A 16,172-nucleotide genomic window follows, 5' to 3' on the forward strand; every position below is an offset into this window, starting at 1 on the left:
TCACCCTTATGTCATAACCCCAGACAGCTCCCAATGCATTGTTGAACCTGGCTACACTCCATCCTTATGTCCATAATAGGATATTGATCAACTTGTATACCTTGGCACTTGTAGTATACCATAGTAAAATGACATTATCAAAAATGGCTACAAAATATAAACTTCAACAATGTTCACACAAGGCCAACATCACACCAAATGTTCATCAACCTTACAACACATCATGATGTCATAAAGGTCAAGTTAAAGACCAATGTACCATCAATACGTGCTGTAGCAGAAACCATGTCACATGCAAATGCTCATTGCACGCTGATGACACTTTTGACTTGAAACCTCATCATATATCCACTTCTGAAAAAGTGTAATGAAAGGTGTACTGAAGTAGGGTAGCTATGTATCACATGCAGCATAGAAAAGTAGCTTGGAGACATTAAAGGCCAAAGTTTTGGGCGATAGATACTCCAAATGCACACAGCATAAGACTTCTTATAGCCATATGAACATCCATAATCTTGCTTGGTACAGTTGATAACACCATTCATAAATTGAATTCCTACAGGCCAATACACATTTGAAGGTTGTTGTGTGTCAGTGAATATCTATGGCATGAAGATGTGGGATCAATATAGTCCTAATAGGCTGGCACATCACAGCACTATTTGGTATAGCAAACACACGTTGCTTTGTAAGGATGAGTGTAGACACTCACATATTATCTCTACATTTCTATGTCCCACTCCCTTATGAATGTCACCAGTCAGTGAATGTATCTTGAAACACTATTCCAAATGAACTAACAACAGGGAAATGTACACTAGACAACATGTAGGTACTAATGCTGATGGCACCAGTGATGTTTGCACTCTCATTTCACTGTTGAATCCCAACTTACCAACGCAAAGTGTTGTCTGGTTGCTGCATAAAGAGTGCACTGTATGAAAAGTTACATGTAATAGGGCCATCATCACATGAGAGAATGTAGTGGGGGAACATCACTCCTTACACAAGGAAGACAAGTGGCCTGTTTGGTACAATTGTCACCCAGAACATCAGAGAGCATGAGATAATTTATCAGTTCACTCAGCCATATGACTGCTCAAGACAGTAAATTGGTAGAGGACTGGACTCTGCTGTGTTCCTGGTCACAAAGACAATAGGCACAGCACATCAGCAAGCACCTGCTACCAGAACTACACAAACACAAGTTCTTCTTGTGAGTCGCACATGGGCTTGCCCAATATTGATGGGGAAATGCCTGCCTATCACACAAAAAGTTGGCAATGGGACATGTATGACTCTGGCCGGGACTCTCCTCCTTGTAGCTGCTGTTGGGCCTTCAACTGCCCATGAAACTCCTGGGAGGCGACCACCAGTATGTGGGCCATTAGAGAGGTCAGGGTCCAGCGCACGCTCCATCCACTGGGGAAGGACATCCCCAGCTAGACTTTGTGAACTTCCGGGTCCAGCACCTCAGGTCCTCGCAACTCTTTCTGCAATGTATGCTGCACCGGCGATAGACCTCCAGGGTCCACACCTTTCAGGTAATGGCTTTCCAGATGGATTGCTTTTGATGGGCGTTGACCTGTATGGATACAATAGATGAATATATAGATTATAACAGTACATTTTTTGATATCTTGGCTGATACACATTTTATTTACAGCTAGCACATGCCTAAATCAATAGTCAACACACTACATGTGTAGTTCTCACATGCTTAGCACTACAAAGACATGAATGCACACTTTTGGAGTCATCAAAAATTCAATTATTGGATAAACTCTCATATGTTGATTTGTAAATCGATTTTATTTTCAACAAAACTGTCGAACTCTAACAACAAGCTATTTGCTTTCTTGCTATCTGCTGCTCTAAAATCAATTACTGCCAATTGGAAAAACGCTTCATTATTGTCACTTCAGATGTGGTGGTCATGGATAATTTATACCATACAATAGGGTGATTTGAAAATGTTGGGTGTTGTTTATAACACATCTTCTTTCTAGTTGTTTTGAAAACCAATTGACAATAACATAGCGTTATATCATTGATGTTTTATATTATATAATGAGTAAACTTTGCTACATTTTATTATGTAGCGCTGTTATAATATACTTGCTAAACTAGCTGTTGCCCTCCACTCAATTATTTTTAATTTTAGTTTCTATTACATTGTAGTTAGCGATGTACAGGTACAATGCATTATATTTATGAAATACCGTAAATTCCTATATACCCCATCGGTGCTCTTTTTTGTTTGGTCTATTGTTTTATCATAAATTCAATAAAATATTAATACACAAAAAGGTAATTGCAGGTACATGGGATTTGCAACGGAAACTGTGGTTCGGGCTCTGATCCTCTCTCGCCTGGACTATGATAATGCACTGTATGTCGGGACCCCTGGCTATTTGTTGAATAAGCTCCAGGTGGTGCAGAATTCTGCAGCCTGTCTCCTTCTGGATCTACCCAGAAGGAGTAGTGTGCGCCCCCATTTGCGCACCTTGCATTGGCTTCCTATGGAGGTGCAGATTAAATTTAAGGTCTTGTCGATTGCCCATTGTGCCTTATATGGCCGGGGACCCAGCTATCTGCAGAAGAGGTTCTCTTTTTATACGCCAACAAGACAGCTACATTCCTCTTCCCAACTGTTGGTTCAGATACCCTGCTTTATCAGTCAAAGGCTTGGCGGTTGTTCCTTTGTTCGGAAAGCTGCTCTTGGCTGTAACGCACTGCCTTTGGCTATATGCAGCATTCAAGATTCCCGGACTTTCAAGAAAAAGCTGAAAACTTTCTTGTTCTAATTCTCTGAGCTATGATCCTTTCAGGTTTCGCATCTGGACACTCTCTGGAGTAGCTGAGGGCGCTACAAATGCATGTAACAATAGCAATAACAATTTCAAATAATCAGTGTGTGAAGAATTCTAAGGTCACAATGTAAAGACTGTCTGAAGTTTAGGTTTGTCTTGACCGCCTGTGACCAGCTGTGTCCCCAATGAAGTTGGCCTCTTCTCCTTTGCTTGCCCTGTAAGAATCTGAACTGACATGTAAAATTGGTTTATTGCAACTGTGTTTCCATACCTGACCATCATATTTCAACAGAAAACATTTATTAAGTGTCCATATCACACCAGCCTCATGGTTTACTATATAGGATTCAACATTAGCATGAACACATGCATGTGTGCTAAATAACCTGGAAACAGTTGGTCACCCTTATGTCATAACCCCAGACAGCTCCCAATGCATTGTTGAACCTGGCTACACTCCATCCTTATGTCCATAATAGGATATTGATCAACTTGTATACCTTGGCACTTGTAGTATACCATAGTAAAATGACATTATCAAAAATGGCTACAAAATATAAACTTCAACAATGTTCACACAAGGCCAACATCACACCAAATGTTCATCAACCTTACAACACATCATGATGTCATAAAGGTCAAGTTAAAGACCAATGTACCATCAATACGTGCTGTAGCAGAAACCATGTCACATGCAAATGCTCATTGCACGCTGATGACGCTTTTGACTTGAAACCTCATCATATATCCACTTCTGAAAAAGTGTAATGAGAGGTGTACTGAAGTAGGGTAGCTATGTATCACATGCAGCATAGAAAAGTAGCTTGGAGACATTAAGGGCCAAAGTTTTGGGCGATAGACACTCCAAATGCACACAGCATAAGACTTCTTATAGCCATATGAACATCCATAATCTTGCTTGGTACAGTTGATAACACCATTCATAAATTGAATTCCTACAGGCCAATACACATTTGAAGGTTGTTGTGTGTCAGTGAATATCTATGGCATGAAGATGTGGGATCAATATAGTCCTAATAGGCTGGCACATCACAGCACTATTTGGTATAGCAAACACACGTTGCTTTGTAAGGATGAGTGTAGACACTCACATATTATCTCTACATTTCTATGTCCCACTCCCTTATGAATGTCACCAGTCAGTGAATGTATCTTGAAACACTATTCCAAATGAACTAACAACAGGGAAATGTACACTAGACAACATGTAGGTACTAATGCTGATGGCACCAGTGATGTTTGCACTCTCATTTCACTGTTGAATCCCAACTTACCAACGCAAAGTGTTGTCTGGTTGCTGCATAAAGAGTGCACTGTATGAAAAGTTACATGTAATAGGGCCATCATCACATGAGAGAATGTAGTGGGGGAACATCACTCCTTACACAAGGAAGACAAGTGGCCTGTTTGGTACAATTGTCACCCAGAACATCAGAGAGCATGAGATAATTTATCAGTTCACTCAGCCATATGACTGCTCAAGACAGTAAATTGGTAGAGGACTGGACTCTGCTGTGTTCCTGGTCACAAAGACAATAGGCACAGCACATCAGCAAGCACCTGCTACCAGAACTACACAAACACAAGCTCTTCTTGTGAGTCGCACATGGGCTTGCCCAATATTGATGGGGAAATGCCTGCCTATCACACAAAAAGTTGGCAATGGGACATGTATGACTCTGGCCGGGACTCTCCTCCTTGTAGCTGCTGTTGGGCCTTCAACTGCCCATGAAACTCCTGGGAGGCGACCACCAGTATGTGGGCCATTAGAGAGGTCAGGGTCCAGCGTACGCTCCATCCACTGGGGAAGGACATCCCCAGCTAGACTTTGTGAACTTCCGGGTCCAGCACCTCAGGTCCTCGCAACTCTTTCTGCAATGTATGCTGCACCGGCGATAGACCTCCAGGGTCCACACCTTTCAGGTAATGGCTTTCCAGATGGATTGCTTTTGATGGGCGTTGACCTGTATGGATACAATAGATGAATATATAGATTATAACAGTACATTTTTTGATATCTTGGCTGATACACATTTTATTTACAGCTAGCACATGCCTAAATCAATAGTCAACACACTACATGTGTAGTTCTCACATGCTTAGCACTACAAAGACATGAATGCACACTTTTGGAGTCATCTGCTGATAAACCTCAACCCTGGTCATGTCCTACACTGACTTAGCGAGCCCACTAACATCATGAAGCCCAGGACATCCTATATGTTGTGTTATTAGAGCTACTATGAAACACAACACACCAGTGTGATCTTCTGAAGGATAAAATACTTTTGCACGATTGTATAGAAACCTTTACAGCCAGGCCCATTGATCTGATGCATACAGACAATAGCATAGACTACACCCTAACAATTAGGTCACAAAGAAAGGCTGGCATGTATGTCACTGAGAGCTTCCTCTTTGGAGATGTGTGGAGATGTGGACTACTTAATGGGATATCATACTATGTCTGTGTGTCTGTCCTTGAATGATATGCACATTCTCAACATACCTTCTAAGGGGATAGGCTCCCTATTGTACCCACCAGGCTGAATGTCAGGTGCCTTCAATATGTATTTTTGTTTTTTGGAAAACTGATCATCAAACATTTTCTTTTCAAATAAGGTGTATGGTGAACACAAGTCCACATAAACTTGAATAGTTACTCCATCCAGACTGATATTACTTGTAGGGCATTGTACTGTCTCTTCCGCTTCTGCTTGACCTACTTGAAAGATATAAGCACTACTTTCCTCCCCTTTGGTCTCAGTCTCGGCTACCATGTGTACTTTATTACTCTGCACACCTTAGCAAAGTGATCTCGTTTATTGCATTTCCTACAGATAACACTCCTTGCAGGACATTTCAAATTGTTTGCTAGATGGTTCTGACCACATCTGTAACAATGTACATTGTCAAATTTGGTTCAATGAAACTCCTTTCTTTTCTCATTAGTTCTACACACAACTTCCTCCTCAGCATGTCCTTTCACCTCTTCTTTTTCTTTGTGCAACCCACTACTTAATTTCATCTCCTTGACACAGCTAGTCGTATGTTCTATTCCTTTCGCTATATTGATTGCCTCAGCCAGATCTAGTTTTCTAGTTAGTAGTTCTTCATGTACTTTCTGGTCATTGGTGTTTCTAACTAATTGATCCCTTATGAGTGAATCCGTGAGAGCACCAAATTCACACCTTGCTGACATACCTCTTAAAACTGCTACATATGCAAATACCCTTTCCTCTTTTCTTTGCACTCTTTTGAAAAATGTGTGTTGTTCTAAAACAACAATAATATTTTCTTTAAAGTGTCCATCTAATTTTGTCAACGTATACTCATAGACATCTTTTCCTGTACCGTCTTCCTCAATGTCCTCAATAGGTTCCCTACCAGTGATATCTTCGTATACTTTACTCCCTTGAATCCCTAAATTACGCAACAGAATAGTACCGATGAAAAATTTCCACCCCCTATGGCTATGAGAAAAGGTTTAAAACTACCTAACCATCTTCGCCACGGTATGTCTGGCTCTTCTAGTTCATTAAGAAAAGGTGGAGGTTGATTCATACTAGCTGCAGCCATTATGAATTACACTGGGACAAGAGGGATAATAATTGAGGGACGTAAAGTAACAATAACTTCTTAAATTCCAAGAGGTAAAAGTAGATGCCACTGAATACTGCAAAAACTCTTCTAGTAAATATAATACCACTGTTCTCAACAATATACTATTCAAATGTCAGTACTTGTGGAAGAAGAAAAAAAAAATATTATGTGAGAAAAAATAAGCAATTAGTGAATAATCAATACAATACTGTGAAATGCATCAAGTATTGTTCAGTCATGACGATATAGTCCTCTTTTACTCTCAGGAAAGCCAATGCTGGTTTCAGTCAAACTGGTGCACACCCCCGTGCCTGCTCCTTTCACACAAAGAAAAAAAATTGACTGGGTGGTGAAGCCTACTTCAAAACATGCCTCATCATGTTGAAATTGCTAATGATCCGTCTCTGCCAATGATCCGCCTTCCCTGATGCAACGTCAAGGGAAATTGAAGCAGCAAAGTCAGATGAGAAGCGAGGGCTTCCTATGCCCGCCAACAGAACAAAGGCGTCAGAGTGACGAAGTCCACAGATGAGCGAAGGCTCCATGCACCTCTTGCTAAAGCGAGGATGTCCCTTCACTTGCAGCTAGACGGAGATCGAGCTGCTCCACAACTGCCTCGACAGACGAATGTCTGGCACTTCAGGAGAGTGCTTGGGCTTGCCAGCAGTGATGCTCTCTAGGGAGGAGAAAACCACGGAACTTGAAAACCATGAGCCGATGCCTCTCCGTACTCAATGCCCACAAATAGCGTGCTGGCGGGAACCAGGATAACCGGTGATAAACCTCAAAAGCAGAAACTTGCTTGACGCACTGGGAAATTCTGTTGGTTATCCCAGTAGCAAATACAAAACAGCAATGCCGAGCTTGGCCACCGGACACCAGCGATGGGAACAAATTACAAGGAAAGAGTGCGGCATCAACCGCCACACCCAGCACCGCTCCAAAACGGAAAATACTCCTCTCACCTAACCTAGGTTAGCGGTAGCGGCGGGGCAACCACCACTGAGGGAGCACCCACAGATGTAGAGTCCAGGTGGGTGACCAGGCTGCATGTGAAAAGGTGCCGCGAAGAACCACACTGGGTTTGGTACAAGGACCCCTCCTGAATCACACTGTTTCCGTGTGGAATCTCACAGACGCTTCTTTAATACCTCGAAACGATGACAAAGGACTGATGAATTAAGAAGCTCCACATGGGAAAGCTGCGACCAAAGTTCACCTATGTACGTTCACCTCTGGCCAGATGAAAATCAACAGGGTGAAGATGTCACGCTGTCCCTTACACAGCATCCCACGATCATCGCTAAAATGAAGTAAGAAGGACACAGCAGGTAAGTCCCAAACTTTATTCAAGTCACAACATTAGAAATCTCCAGCTTGCCAGGGCAGCTCTATCAAAACTCCACAAACACAACATTCTAAATAGCCTCCTTCTGAAGGTTCCACGGGGGAGACTAACAGTAACAATGGAGGGGGGGAAGGAAAGGAAGAGGGCAAGGGTGCTTAGGTTGTTATTCCAACGTTAGCCTATGGCTGTGTCCGCCCTGAATGAAACTGTGCACCGTGCAGTAGACTTCTTCTGGTGGTGGTAGGTTCTGAAATTCCTATATGCGAGGTCAGGCGTCCTCCATTTTAGAGGTTGGAACTACAGTATTGATGACTATTAAGCACATCTTCACCACTCCAAATGAGGGCTAGCGTGTTTACATATGGACTACTCCATTGCCATGTGATTTCCATGACACAAATCATCTGTGTAGTGCATTACTATGCATAATCGCAAAATATGTGCAGTGCACTGTACACCGCGGTTGATGTTTTTTGACCTATAATTTCCTAAAATTAACACAGTTGTGGTAAGAATACATTTTTGATCGATAATTTGTACATTTATGGTACAGAGACATGTGAATGCCACAATGGGGAATATTGGCGGATAATGGATAGTAGACAATTATCATGTGGGTCATATGTTATGCTTTCTAAACAAGTTATGCATTGTCACATGACTTTTGGCTTATTCTTCAGATATATTACTTTGGACACTGTGACCAATGTTCAAAATTGTTGCCACTGCATACATAGGTACTCTGGGAGAGGGAGGAGAAGACTGCATCCAATGCACCATCCATTTCCAAACCTTCAGACCTTGGAAGAAAGGGATGTCATCCAGGAGTTTCATTTGAATAGACAAACAATACAGGATTTATGGCATCAGGAGCTATCTCAACTCTGTGACAGCCCAACTCATAACAAGGGAGAGACATTGTACCTCATCATTGCAAAACCAAACATCGTCTTACTAGAATCCAACACCCCATGCGATTGGACTGATCAATATTGCATTCTCTTCTCCATCATTAGTGAAGTTACTCAAAAAAGGGCCCAATCATCAAAAACAAGGCAATGGAAAAGGAACTTACAAAACATCAACCCCATCACCCTGATAAACCGTTGTAACTCCGCCCTGACCCCCAGGATGGACATTACTGATGTACATGACCTCACAACCTTCTACAATGACTCGTTGCTTGAAATACTGGACTCCACAGTGCTCCTCCAGGAAAAAAACGTATCCACTAAGATTTCCAAACATTGGTTCAACGAAGGTCTGAACGCGTCTATGGAAATCGGCTCCTACCACTGATACTTGAGCACCTGAGAAGATTAAGGAACTCTTACAATAGGAAGATTCTTAAGGCAAAGGCAGACTTTTTCAGAACTCAGCTAACCAAGCTAGCAACTGGCCCAAAAAACTCTTTGAAATCGTCAAGCAACAATCATGCAATACAACTATCTCTATGGAATCAAACGACCTGGCCACACCTACCTGTGATTTGCTTGCAAATTTCTTCCACGAAAAGACTAAGTCGATCGAGCTTGATATGCAATCCAAGTTGGCGATTCCGCAAACTAAGGGCCAAGATTCCAACTGTAAGAATTTATTCAAAGTACATTTTGATAATCCAGGAGAAGTCACAAAAAACAATGCCTCTTGGCACACCTTCTCGACAACACTCTTCAAGCAATCAACCCCTCCAATCATTTCTCTGACCCCCTGCCCCCCACCTTGTTCAAAATTTTAAAACCATCTATCCTACCATTATGGGCTAAAATTGTAAATGCCCCCCTAAGTCAAGGTGTCATTCCGGACTGCCTTAAAATAGGGCAGGTCACACCTAAACTTAAGAAAGCTGACGCCACTCCATCTGATCTAAAAAACTACCGGCCCATAACCAACATCCTTACTTTGACGAAACTATTGGAGAAATGTGTACAAATTCAATTATGCAATCACATTGAGCACTATAACCTCCTAGATATTCACCAATCGGGCTTCCGCCAAGGGCACAGCACAGAATCTGCACTCATCCATATTATGGATGACATTCTTAAAATACTTAACTGCAATGAATCATGCCTACTGATTCTTCTTGATCTGTCCTCCGCCTTCGATACGGTCAAGCATGACAAACTTCTGTCCCTACTGGAATGAAGGGTGGGCCTCTCGGGCACAGTGCGGCATTGGGTCTCCTCCTTCTTGAATAACAGAACTCAAAGATTCAAGATGAGAAACTCACTCTCGCAATCCTCTTTGGTCACCCTTGGTGTGCCTCAGGGATCTGCCCTATCACCTATTCTTTTCAACCTCCTAATGGAGCCTTTGGCGAATGCATTGAGATCTGCGAACATCCTGTATCATTTATATGCTGATGACACCCAACTGTATCTGAAAATCACCTCGCCATAAGATTTCATTGCCCTCAACACTATTCTACTGAACACGCAAAGCTGGCTCACTAACAACCACCTCATGCTGAATACCAAAGAAACGGAAATCATCCTCATCTCGCCACCGAGCCACACACCAAAGCTAGACTTATGGTTAAAACACCTAACCTCCTTTATGCGTCCCCCTCATCATTGACTCAGCAAAATCACTAGGAATCACCTTAGACAAACATCTCTAATGCCTCCAAGGGAGCCAATTACAAACTGAGTATATTAAGGAAACTCAAACCCTTCCTCCCTCAGGCTGATCTAAAAATGGCAGTACAAGCCCTTGTGCTACCCAGTTTAGATTACGGGAGCACCACCCTCTGTGGTCTTCCTAAATACACGCCGCTAAGAACAGCATTAAATTCTGCGGCTAGACTGGTATCTGGAACCAAGAGAAAATGTCACGTCTCTCCACCCTTGAAAGCCTTGAATTGGCTGCCCTACGAGGCAAGAATACACCTTAAAGTGGCCTGCATGACACACAAAGCAATTCACAACAATACACCTAGTTATCTGGCTCTAAAGTAGGAAAGGTCTGGAGGCTGCAGACGACATCGAAGTGCGAGCACTCTCCTTCTGAAACCCCAATCGTTCCATAAGAAGAGAACTGGCTGTAGAGCTTTCTCAGCGATTGCACCAAGGATCGGGAACTCCCTACCTCCAGTAGTTTGTGGAATCACTTCCCTCACCGCCTTCAAAAAAGAAGTAAAAACACCACTAATGAACAAATTCATACCATAAGTCGGATTTCTATGATGTCACCGAGTCATCTTTATGATCGGAATACTTTTGCCGAACTCAAGTGGAATGGTTGAGTCCTCATTATGTATGACGAATATCACTACCCTTACTGTTCAATTACCATAAAGCTTAGCTAGTGGTGGGTCTCTCTTGGTTTTATCTATACACTTCTTATCCTTTGGGATCTGATCATGGTTATAATATGTATGTTTACTAGCACACTCATCTAATGTTCTTTCACTGTATATTGACCTACGTCCTACAGTATCATGGTCCTCTATGTTTGTTAATCATATACCTTCTATTCGTACAAATTGACACTTTTGAAGGTATACTACCTCAACCATTTTTGTTCTTATACTGTAAAGCGCTCTGATACCCTCGTGGGTCATGTTCGCGCTATATTAAACTTTATAAATAAAATAAATAAATCAGTTGAAGCCTCATCTCCTTCCTTAAAACACTAATTCCACATGTGTCCCACCTATTGTGAGACTTATGGCAGTATTGCATTTACTGGTCACAGGTTCCTTTCAATACACTGTGGCTACATCTCGTGGAATGTCGCAACAATTTTCAGTGGTGTACTACGAGACGTGCTTTCAGCAATGATGAGACACATTGACAGCTATATCCAGTTCCCCAGACGTGAGGATTTAGCCAATGTGAAAGTTGACTTCTATGTGTTTTGTCGCCTCCCACATGTGGTTGGAGCAATTGATAGCACTCCTATTGTCTTAGTACCACTGCAAGCCAGGGAACAAGTTTACTGTAACAGAAAGCACTTCCATTCTATCAATGTGCAAGTTGTCTGCTTACCGGAATTGTACATCTCAAATGTCTGTGCCCAGTTCCCTGGATCCGCCCATGATTCTTTCATACTACAGAACAGCACCATACCACAGCTGATGTTGCAACTTCTACCGGCGAGGGCCTAGCTTGTTGGTAAGTTTGATCTGCCCTAACTTTTTGTGGGTGATAGGTTGTATGATCAGAAAGAGTGTAACTTATTGTTGCACCTATGTCTGTCATCCATCTAGGAGACTCAGTGTATCCCAACCGACCATGGTGGTTGGCATCACTGAGGAATCCAACTACGCCAGGGAATGTTTGCTTCAGTGAGGCCCATGGAAGAACACATCAGCCAGTAGAGCTGGCTTTTGGGCTCCTGAAGGCCAGTTTCAGATGTCTGGACAAGACTTGGGGAGCCCTCCTCTACTCACTCGGGAAGGTGTGTTAAATCACTGCGGCCTGCTGCATGCTCCACAACATCATTCGGCAACAGAACATCTCTTATATCAAAGAGGATGGAGACCATGAAGTGCCACCAGGTGAGGATCCTGTAATGCCAAACGATGATGATGGTGGTGAAGAGGAAGGAGCGGACATGTCAAGATCTCATCAACAACTTCTTCTCATGATTGTAAGTATGTTGTGAGATGTAATGACTTTGATTATTAAAGCAACTTGTTGTGATGATTTGAGGAGTATGGTTAGGGAAAATATTAGGAAGCTAATGCTCTGGCACATTCTGCTGAAAGGTGTTTATACTCATTTTGTTAGTGTTGCTTTCTTTAGCTTAGATTTTATTCATGGACTTTGTTCTCCAGAAGTTGACTATGTGAATTGGGTTATATGTATGGTTTGATAGATAATGTCTTTGTTTTGGTCTCTTTTTGGTACCTTCACCATGACATCTTCATTTGGACATTTCAGAGTTGTAACATTAGTAGGTATATCTTGTTGTTTGGATGTACAAAGTTCACATGGATTGTTCCTGGGAATGCCTGTCACAGCCTGGGATGTATAAAGCCTATACCAAGACAGCTTGCTCAACGTTAGGATGGAAGTTAAGAAGAATCCATTGGACTTGTTCCTTGTCGTGTGGTGGTCCTAATGCAATATGTGTGCCATCATGTGCTCCAACTAAATGTTGTTGTGGTCCCAAATCATGCTAGTCTCCCTTCACATTGGCTAAATCCTCATTGTATATAAACTGTATGTAGCTGTTGACATGTCTCCTCATTGTAGTTTAAAGTGCTAAAAAGTGCTTGTAGCACATCGCTGACATTTGTTTATAACATTCCACCAGATGCAGTAACACTGGATTGGAATGGCCCTGTGATCAGAAACTGTTGTACAATCACTTGCCTGTTTATTGGTTTAAATTATGTGGGATTTCTTTTGTGAGGTAGGAGGTATGGTTCCAGCTGATGACACAGGCCCATGTCATTTTGCTTACTCTATAGGAAAATGTCTGATGTATCCCCACAGTCCATGTTGTTATAGTCTGCACCTGAAAATATGATCACTGGCACAGAATATTTAAGTCATGCTTGATCTGCTATGTTTCTCACATCATGTCAGCCTATGATTGGAGCAATGGAATAAATATGTTATAAAACAAGATATTTGTAAGTATGTGTTGGTGTGACACGGTTGTGATCCTGAGCTAAACATTGTGTACATGCAACATATCCATGCTTACACAAATAGTTTATTTTGGCATTGTAAAGTTCACATGGGCTGGATAGACTGATCCTCCACTTTCGTAAGCTAAGCTGTGTCTCTTTAAAACTGAATTTATTAATTAAATCTGCTTTTAAGTGCTGATTTGCACATGTTAAATGTGCTTTAAACTGCTAAATTGCACCTGCCTGAGTTTCTGTTGGCCTCATTCCCGTTCGCGCCCCGGTCCAGCGCGGCTTCCCGTTTGAGTGGAGGGAGAGGGCAAAGTAGAGGCGGAGTAGAGGTGTGCCGGGGGCAGAGGTCAGAACGAGCTTCCGGGTTACCGACCTCATAATCCGCATGGCAGCACGGACGGGCAGCGGACGCGCGCAGCGGGAGCACTGCTAGCGCGCCAAAGGCGCACCTAAGGCAAGCCCGTCTGCGCCCGTCTGTGCCCGTCCGCGCCTGGCCGGGGCCAGGGGCCAGAACCCAGAACCCAGAACCCCTGCCCCTCCATCTATTGGTAGAACTGCCTACTCACACCAGCAACTATAAACCTAGTAATGATATGTGTCGCCATATAATGCCCCCACTTAGTGAGGATCCCTGGTGCACTCAGTGCACCTTCAGTTTTCGCCCGTCCTCTGAAAGACCACCTGAGGTCCAGCACTCCTACACATCCAAAATGTTCCTCCTTAACTGTAGATCCCTACCAAAACACTCCCTGGAGCTTAAGATGCTCCTGGAAGATGAGGATCCAGAAGCACTATTTTTGACGGAAACCTGGCTACATATTGAGCCTGAACCAGATTTGGTACAAACTCTGCCCGCTGGCTTCACTATTCAGCAGAATGACCGTGATAAGAAGAAAGGTAAAGGCATCGCCATAATACAGAAAGGCTCCTTTAAATGCAGGGTTGTACCCAATATCATTGCGGACTGCGAAAGTCTTTTTTTAAATATCTCACTAACCGCCACCCACTCCTTTGCTGGAGTTCTTTTCTACCGCAGCTCCGGTGGGTGCGGCCAATTCCTCAAATCTCTTCCTGAGGTGGCAGCCACTTTAGTAGGCTTGTCCCCTAATATCACCCTCCTGTGGGACTTCAACCTACATTTTGATGATCCCAACAAGGCGGATGCATTGGAGCTCACCCAGGACCTTCTAGCTATTCAATTTCTCCAAAAAGTTACAGGCCCTACACACAATAAATGTCATACACTAGACCCAATCTTTAGTAACAACACCGAAGTGTCGGTGTGTGATCCCGCTCCCATACCCTAGTCGGATCATTTTCTGATCCCCTTCTGTATAAGCCCCATATTGCAACCCCCGGCACCAAAGTCATTAACAGAAAAGTACGCCCTTGGGATAAACTTCCAGTAGACTCCTGGATAGTAGCTCTTGGCAACCTCAAACCTAAAGCTAACCAAAATCTCACCGCCGCCTCGGAAAGCTTAACTTGCTGGATTGAGGCCTCACTTGACAAAGTCGTCCCAGCTAAACTTAGCCACAAAGCAAAAGAGAAAAGGACACCATGGTACTACCCCAAGCTGTGAGCACTTAAACAGACGTGCAAAAGACTGGAGAGGGAATGGAGGAAAGACTATCATGACTTGAGCAAACTAAAATACAGAGAATCCACAAAATGCTATCAAAGGGAAATAAAAGCAGAGCAGTCCACCTACTATGAAGGCATCATATCTGCTGCTGCCAAAACTCCTAGGAACGTTTTTCACGTTGCGAAGGATCTATTAGAGCACCCAGAATCTGAACTATCCCCCGAGGGCTCCCGAGAACGTTGTAACTCACTTGCAGAATTCTTTCAGGATAACATTTTAAATCTCTACACTACATTCCCCATCTCCCCCGCCCTAGCGACCTCCTACCAATGGACAAGCCCTTCCCCATCCAGAACCAGTACTTAAGGAACACCCAACTTTAAATCGGGATAAGATGTCAGGAATTCTCTCCCAAATAAAATCAGGCTTCCCCCTAGATCCAGCCCCACCACACATTCTGCATAAAGCAGGAAACATGATCTTCCCTACCATCTTGGAAATTGTAAATCTGTCCATTTCTACTGGATTGGTCCCCTCGCCATAGAAGCATGCCATGATTAAGGCCTTAATAAAAAACCTAGCCTAGGTCGAGATGACTTAAGCAATTACCACCCCATTGCGCTGCTTCCAGCAATCGTTAAAATTCTAGAAAAATATGTGAACTGTACCCTCTCTGATTTCCTAGAAGCCCATAAACTCCTGCAATCTACCCAGACAGGGTTCCGTCCTAAACACGGAACTGAAACGGCTCTTCTTGCTGTGGGCGAACACTCTAAACGAATCCTTGACCAAGGAGGAGCAGTTGCCATCATCCTCCTTGACTTAAGCTCAGCCTTCGACACAGTCAACTTTACCATCTTAATAAAGAGACTCATGAGGCTAGGGATCCTAGATGAGGTGATCACCTGGATACAATCATACCTAGACAATTGAACCTTTCAGGTCTTCTCAGGGAACTCAACGTCTCGGAGACTAGCGCTCAGCTGCAGGGTCCCACAGGGATCCTCGTTGAGCCCCACACTATTCAATGTGTATATGCTGCCACTCGCTGATATTATCTTGTCTCACTGGATTTAAATTGTCACCTATGCGGATGACACACAGCTGGTTATCACCCTTAATGGTCCCCGAAACTTCCCCTCTGACTTTGAAACATGTCTGGAGAAAGTGGCCTCTTGGATGGAGCACTCCTGTCTCAAAATTAAC

Source organism: Triturus cristatus, chromosome 4_1 (assembly GCF_964204655.1).
Source record: "Triturus cristatus chromosome 4_1, aTriCri1.1, whole genome shotgun sequence".
Taxonomy (NCBI): Eukaryota; Metazoa; Chordata; class Amphibia; order Caudata; family Salamandridae; genus Triturus; species Triturus cristatus.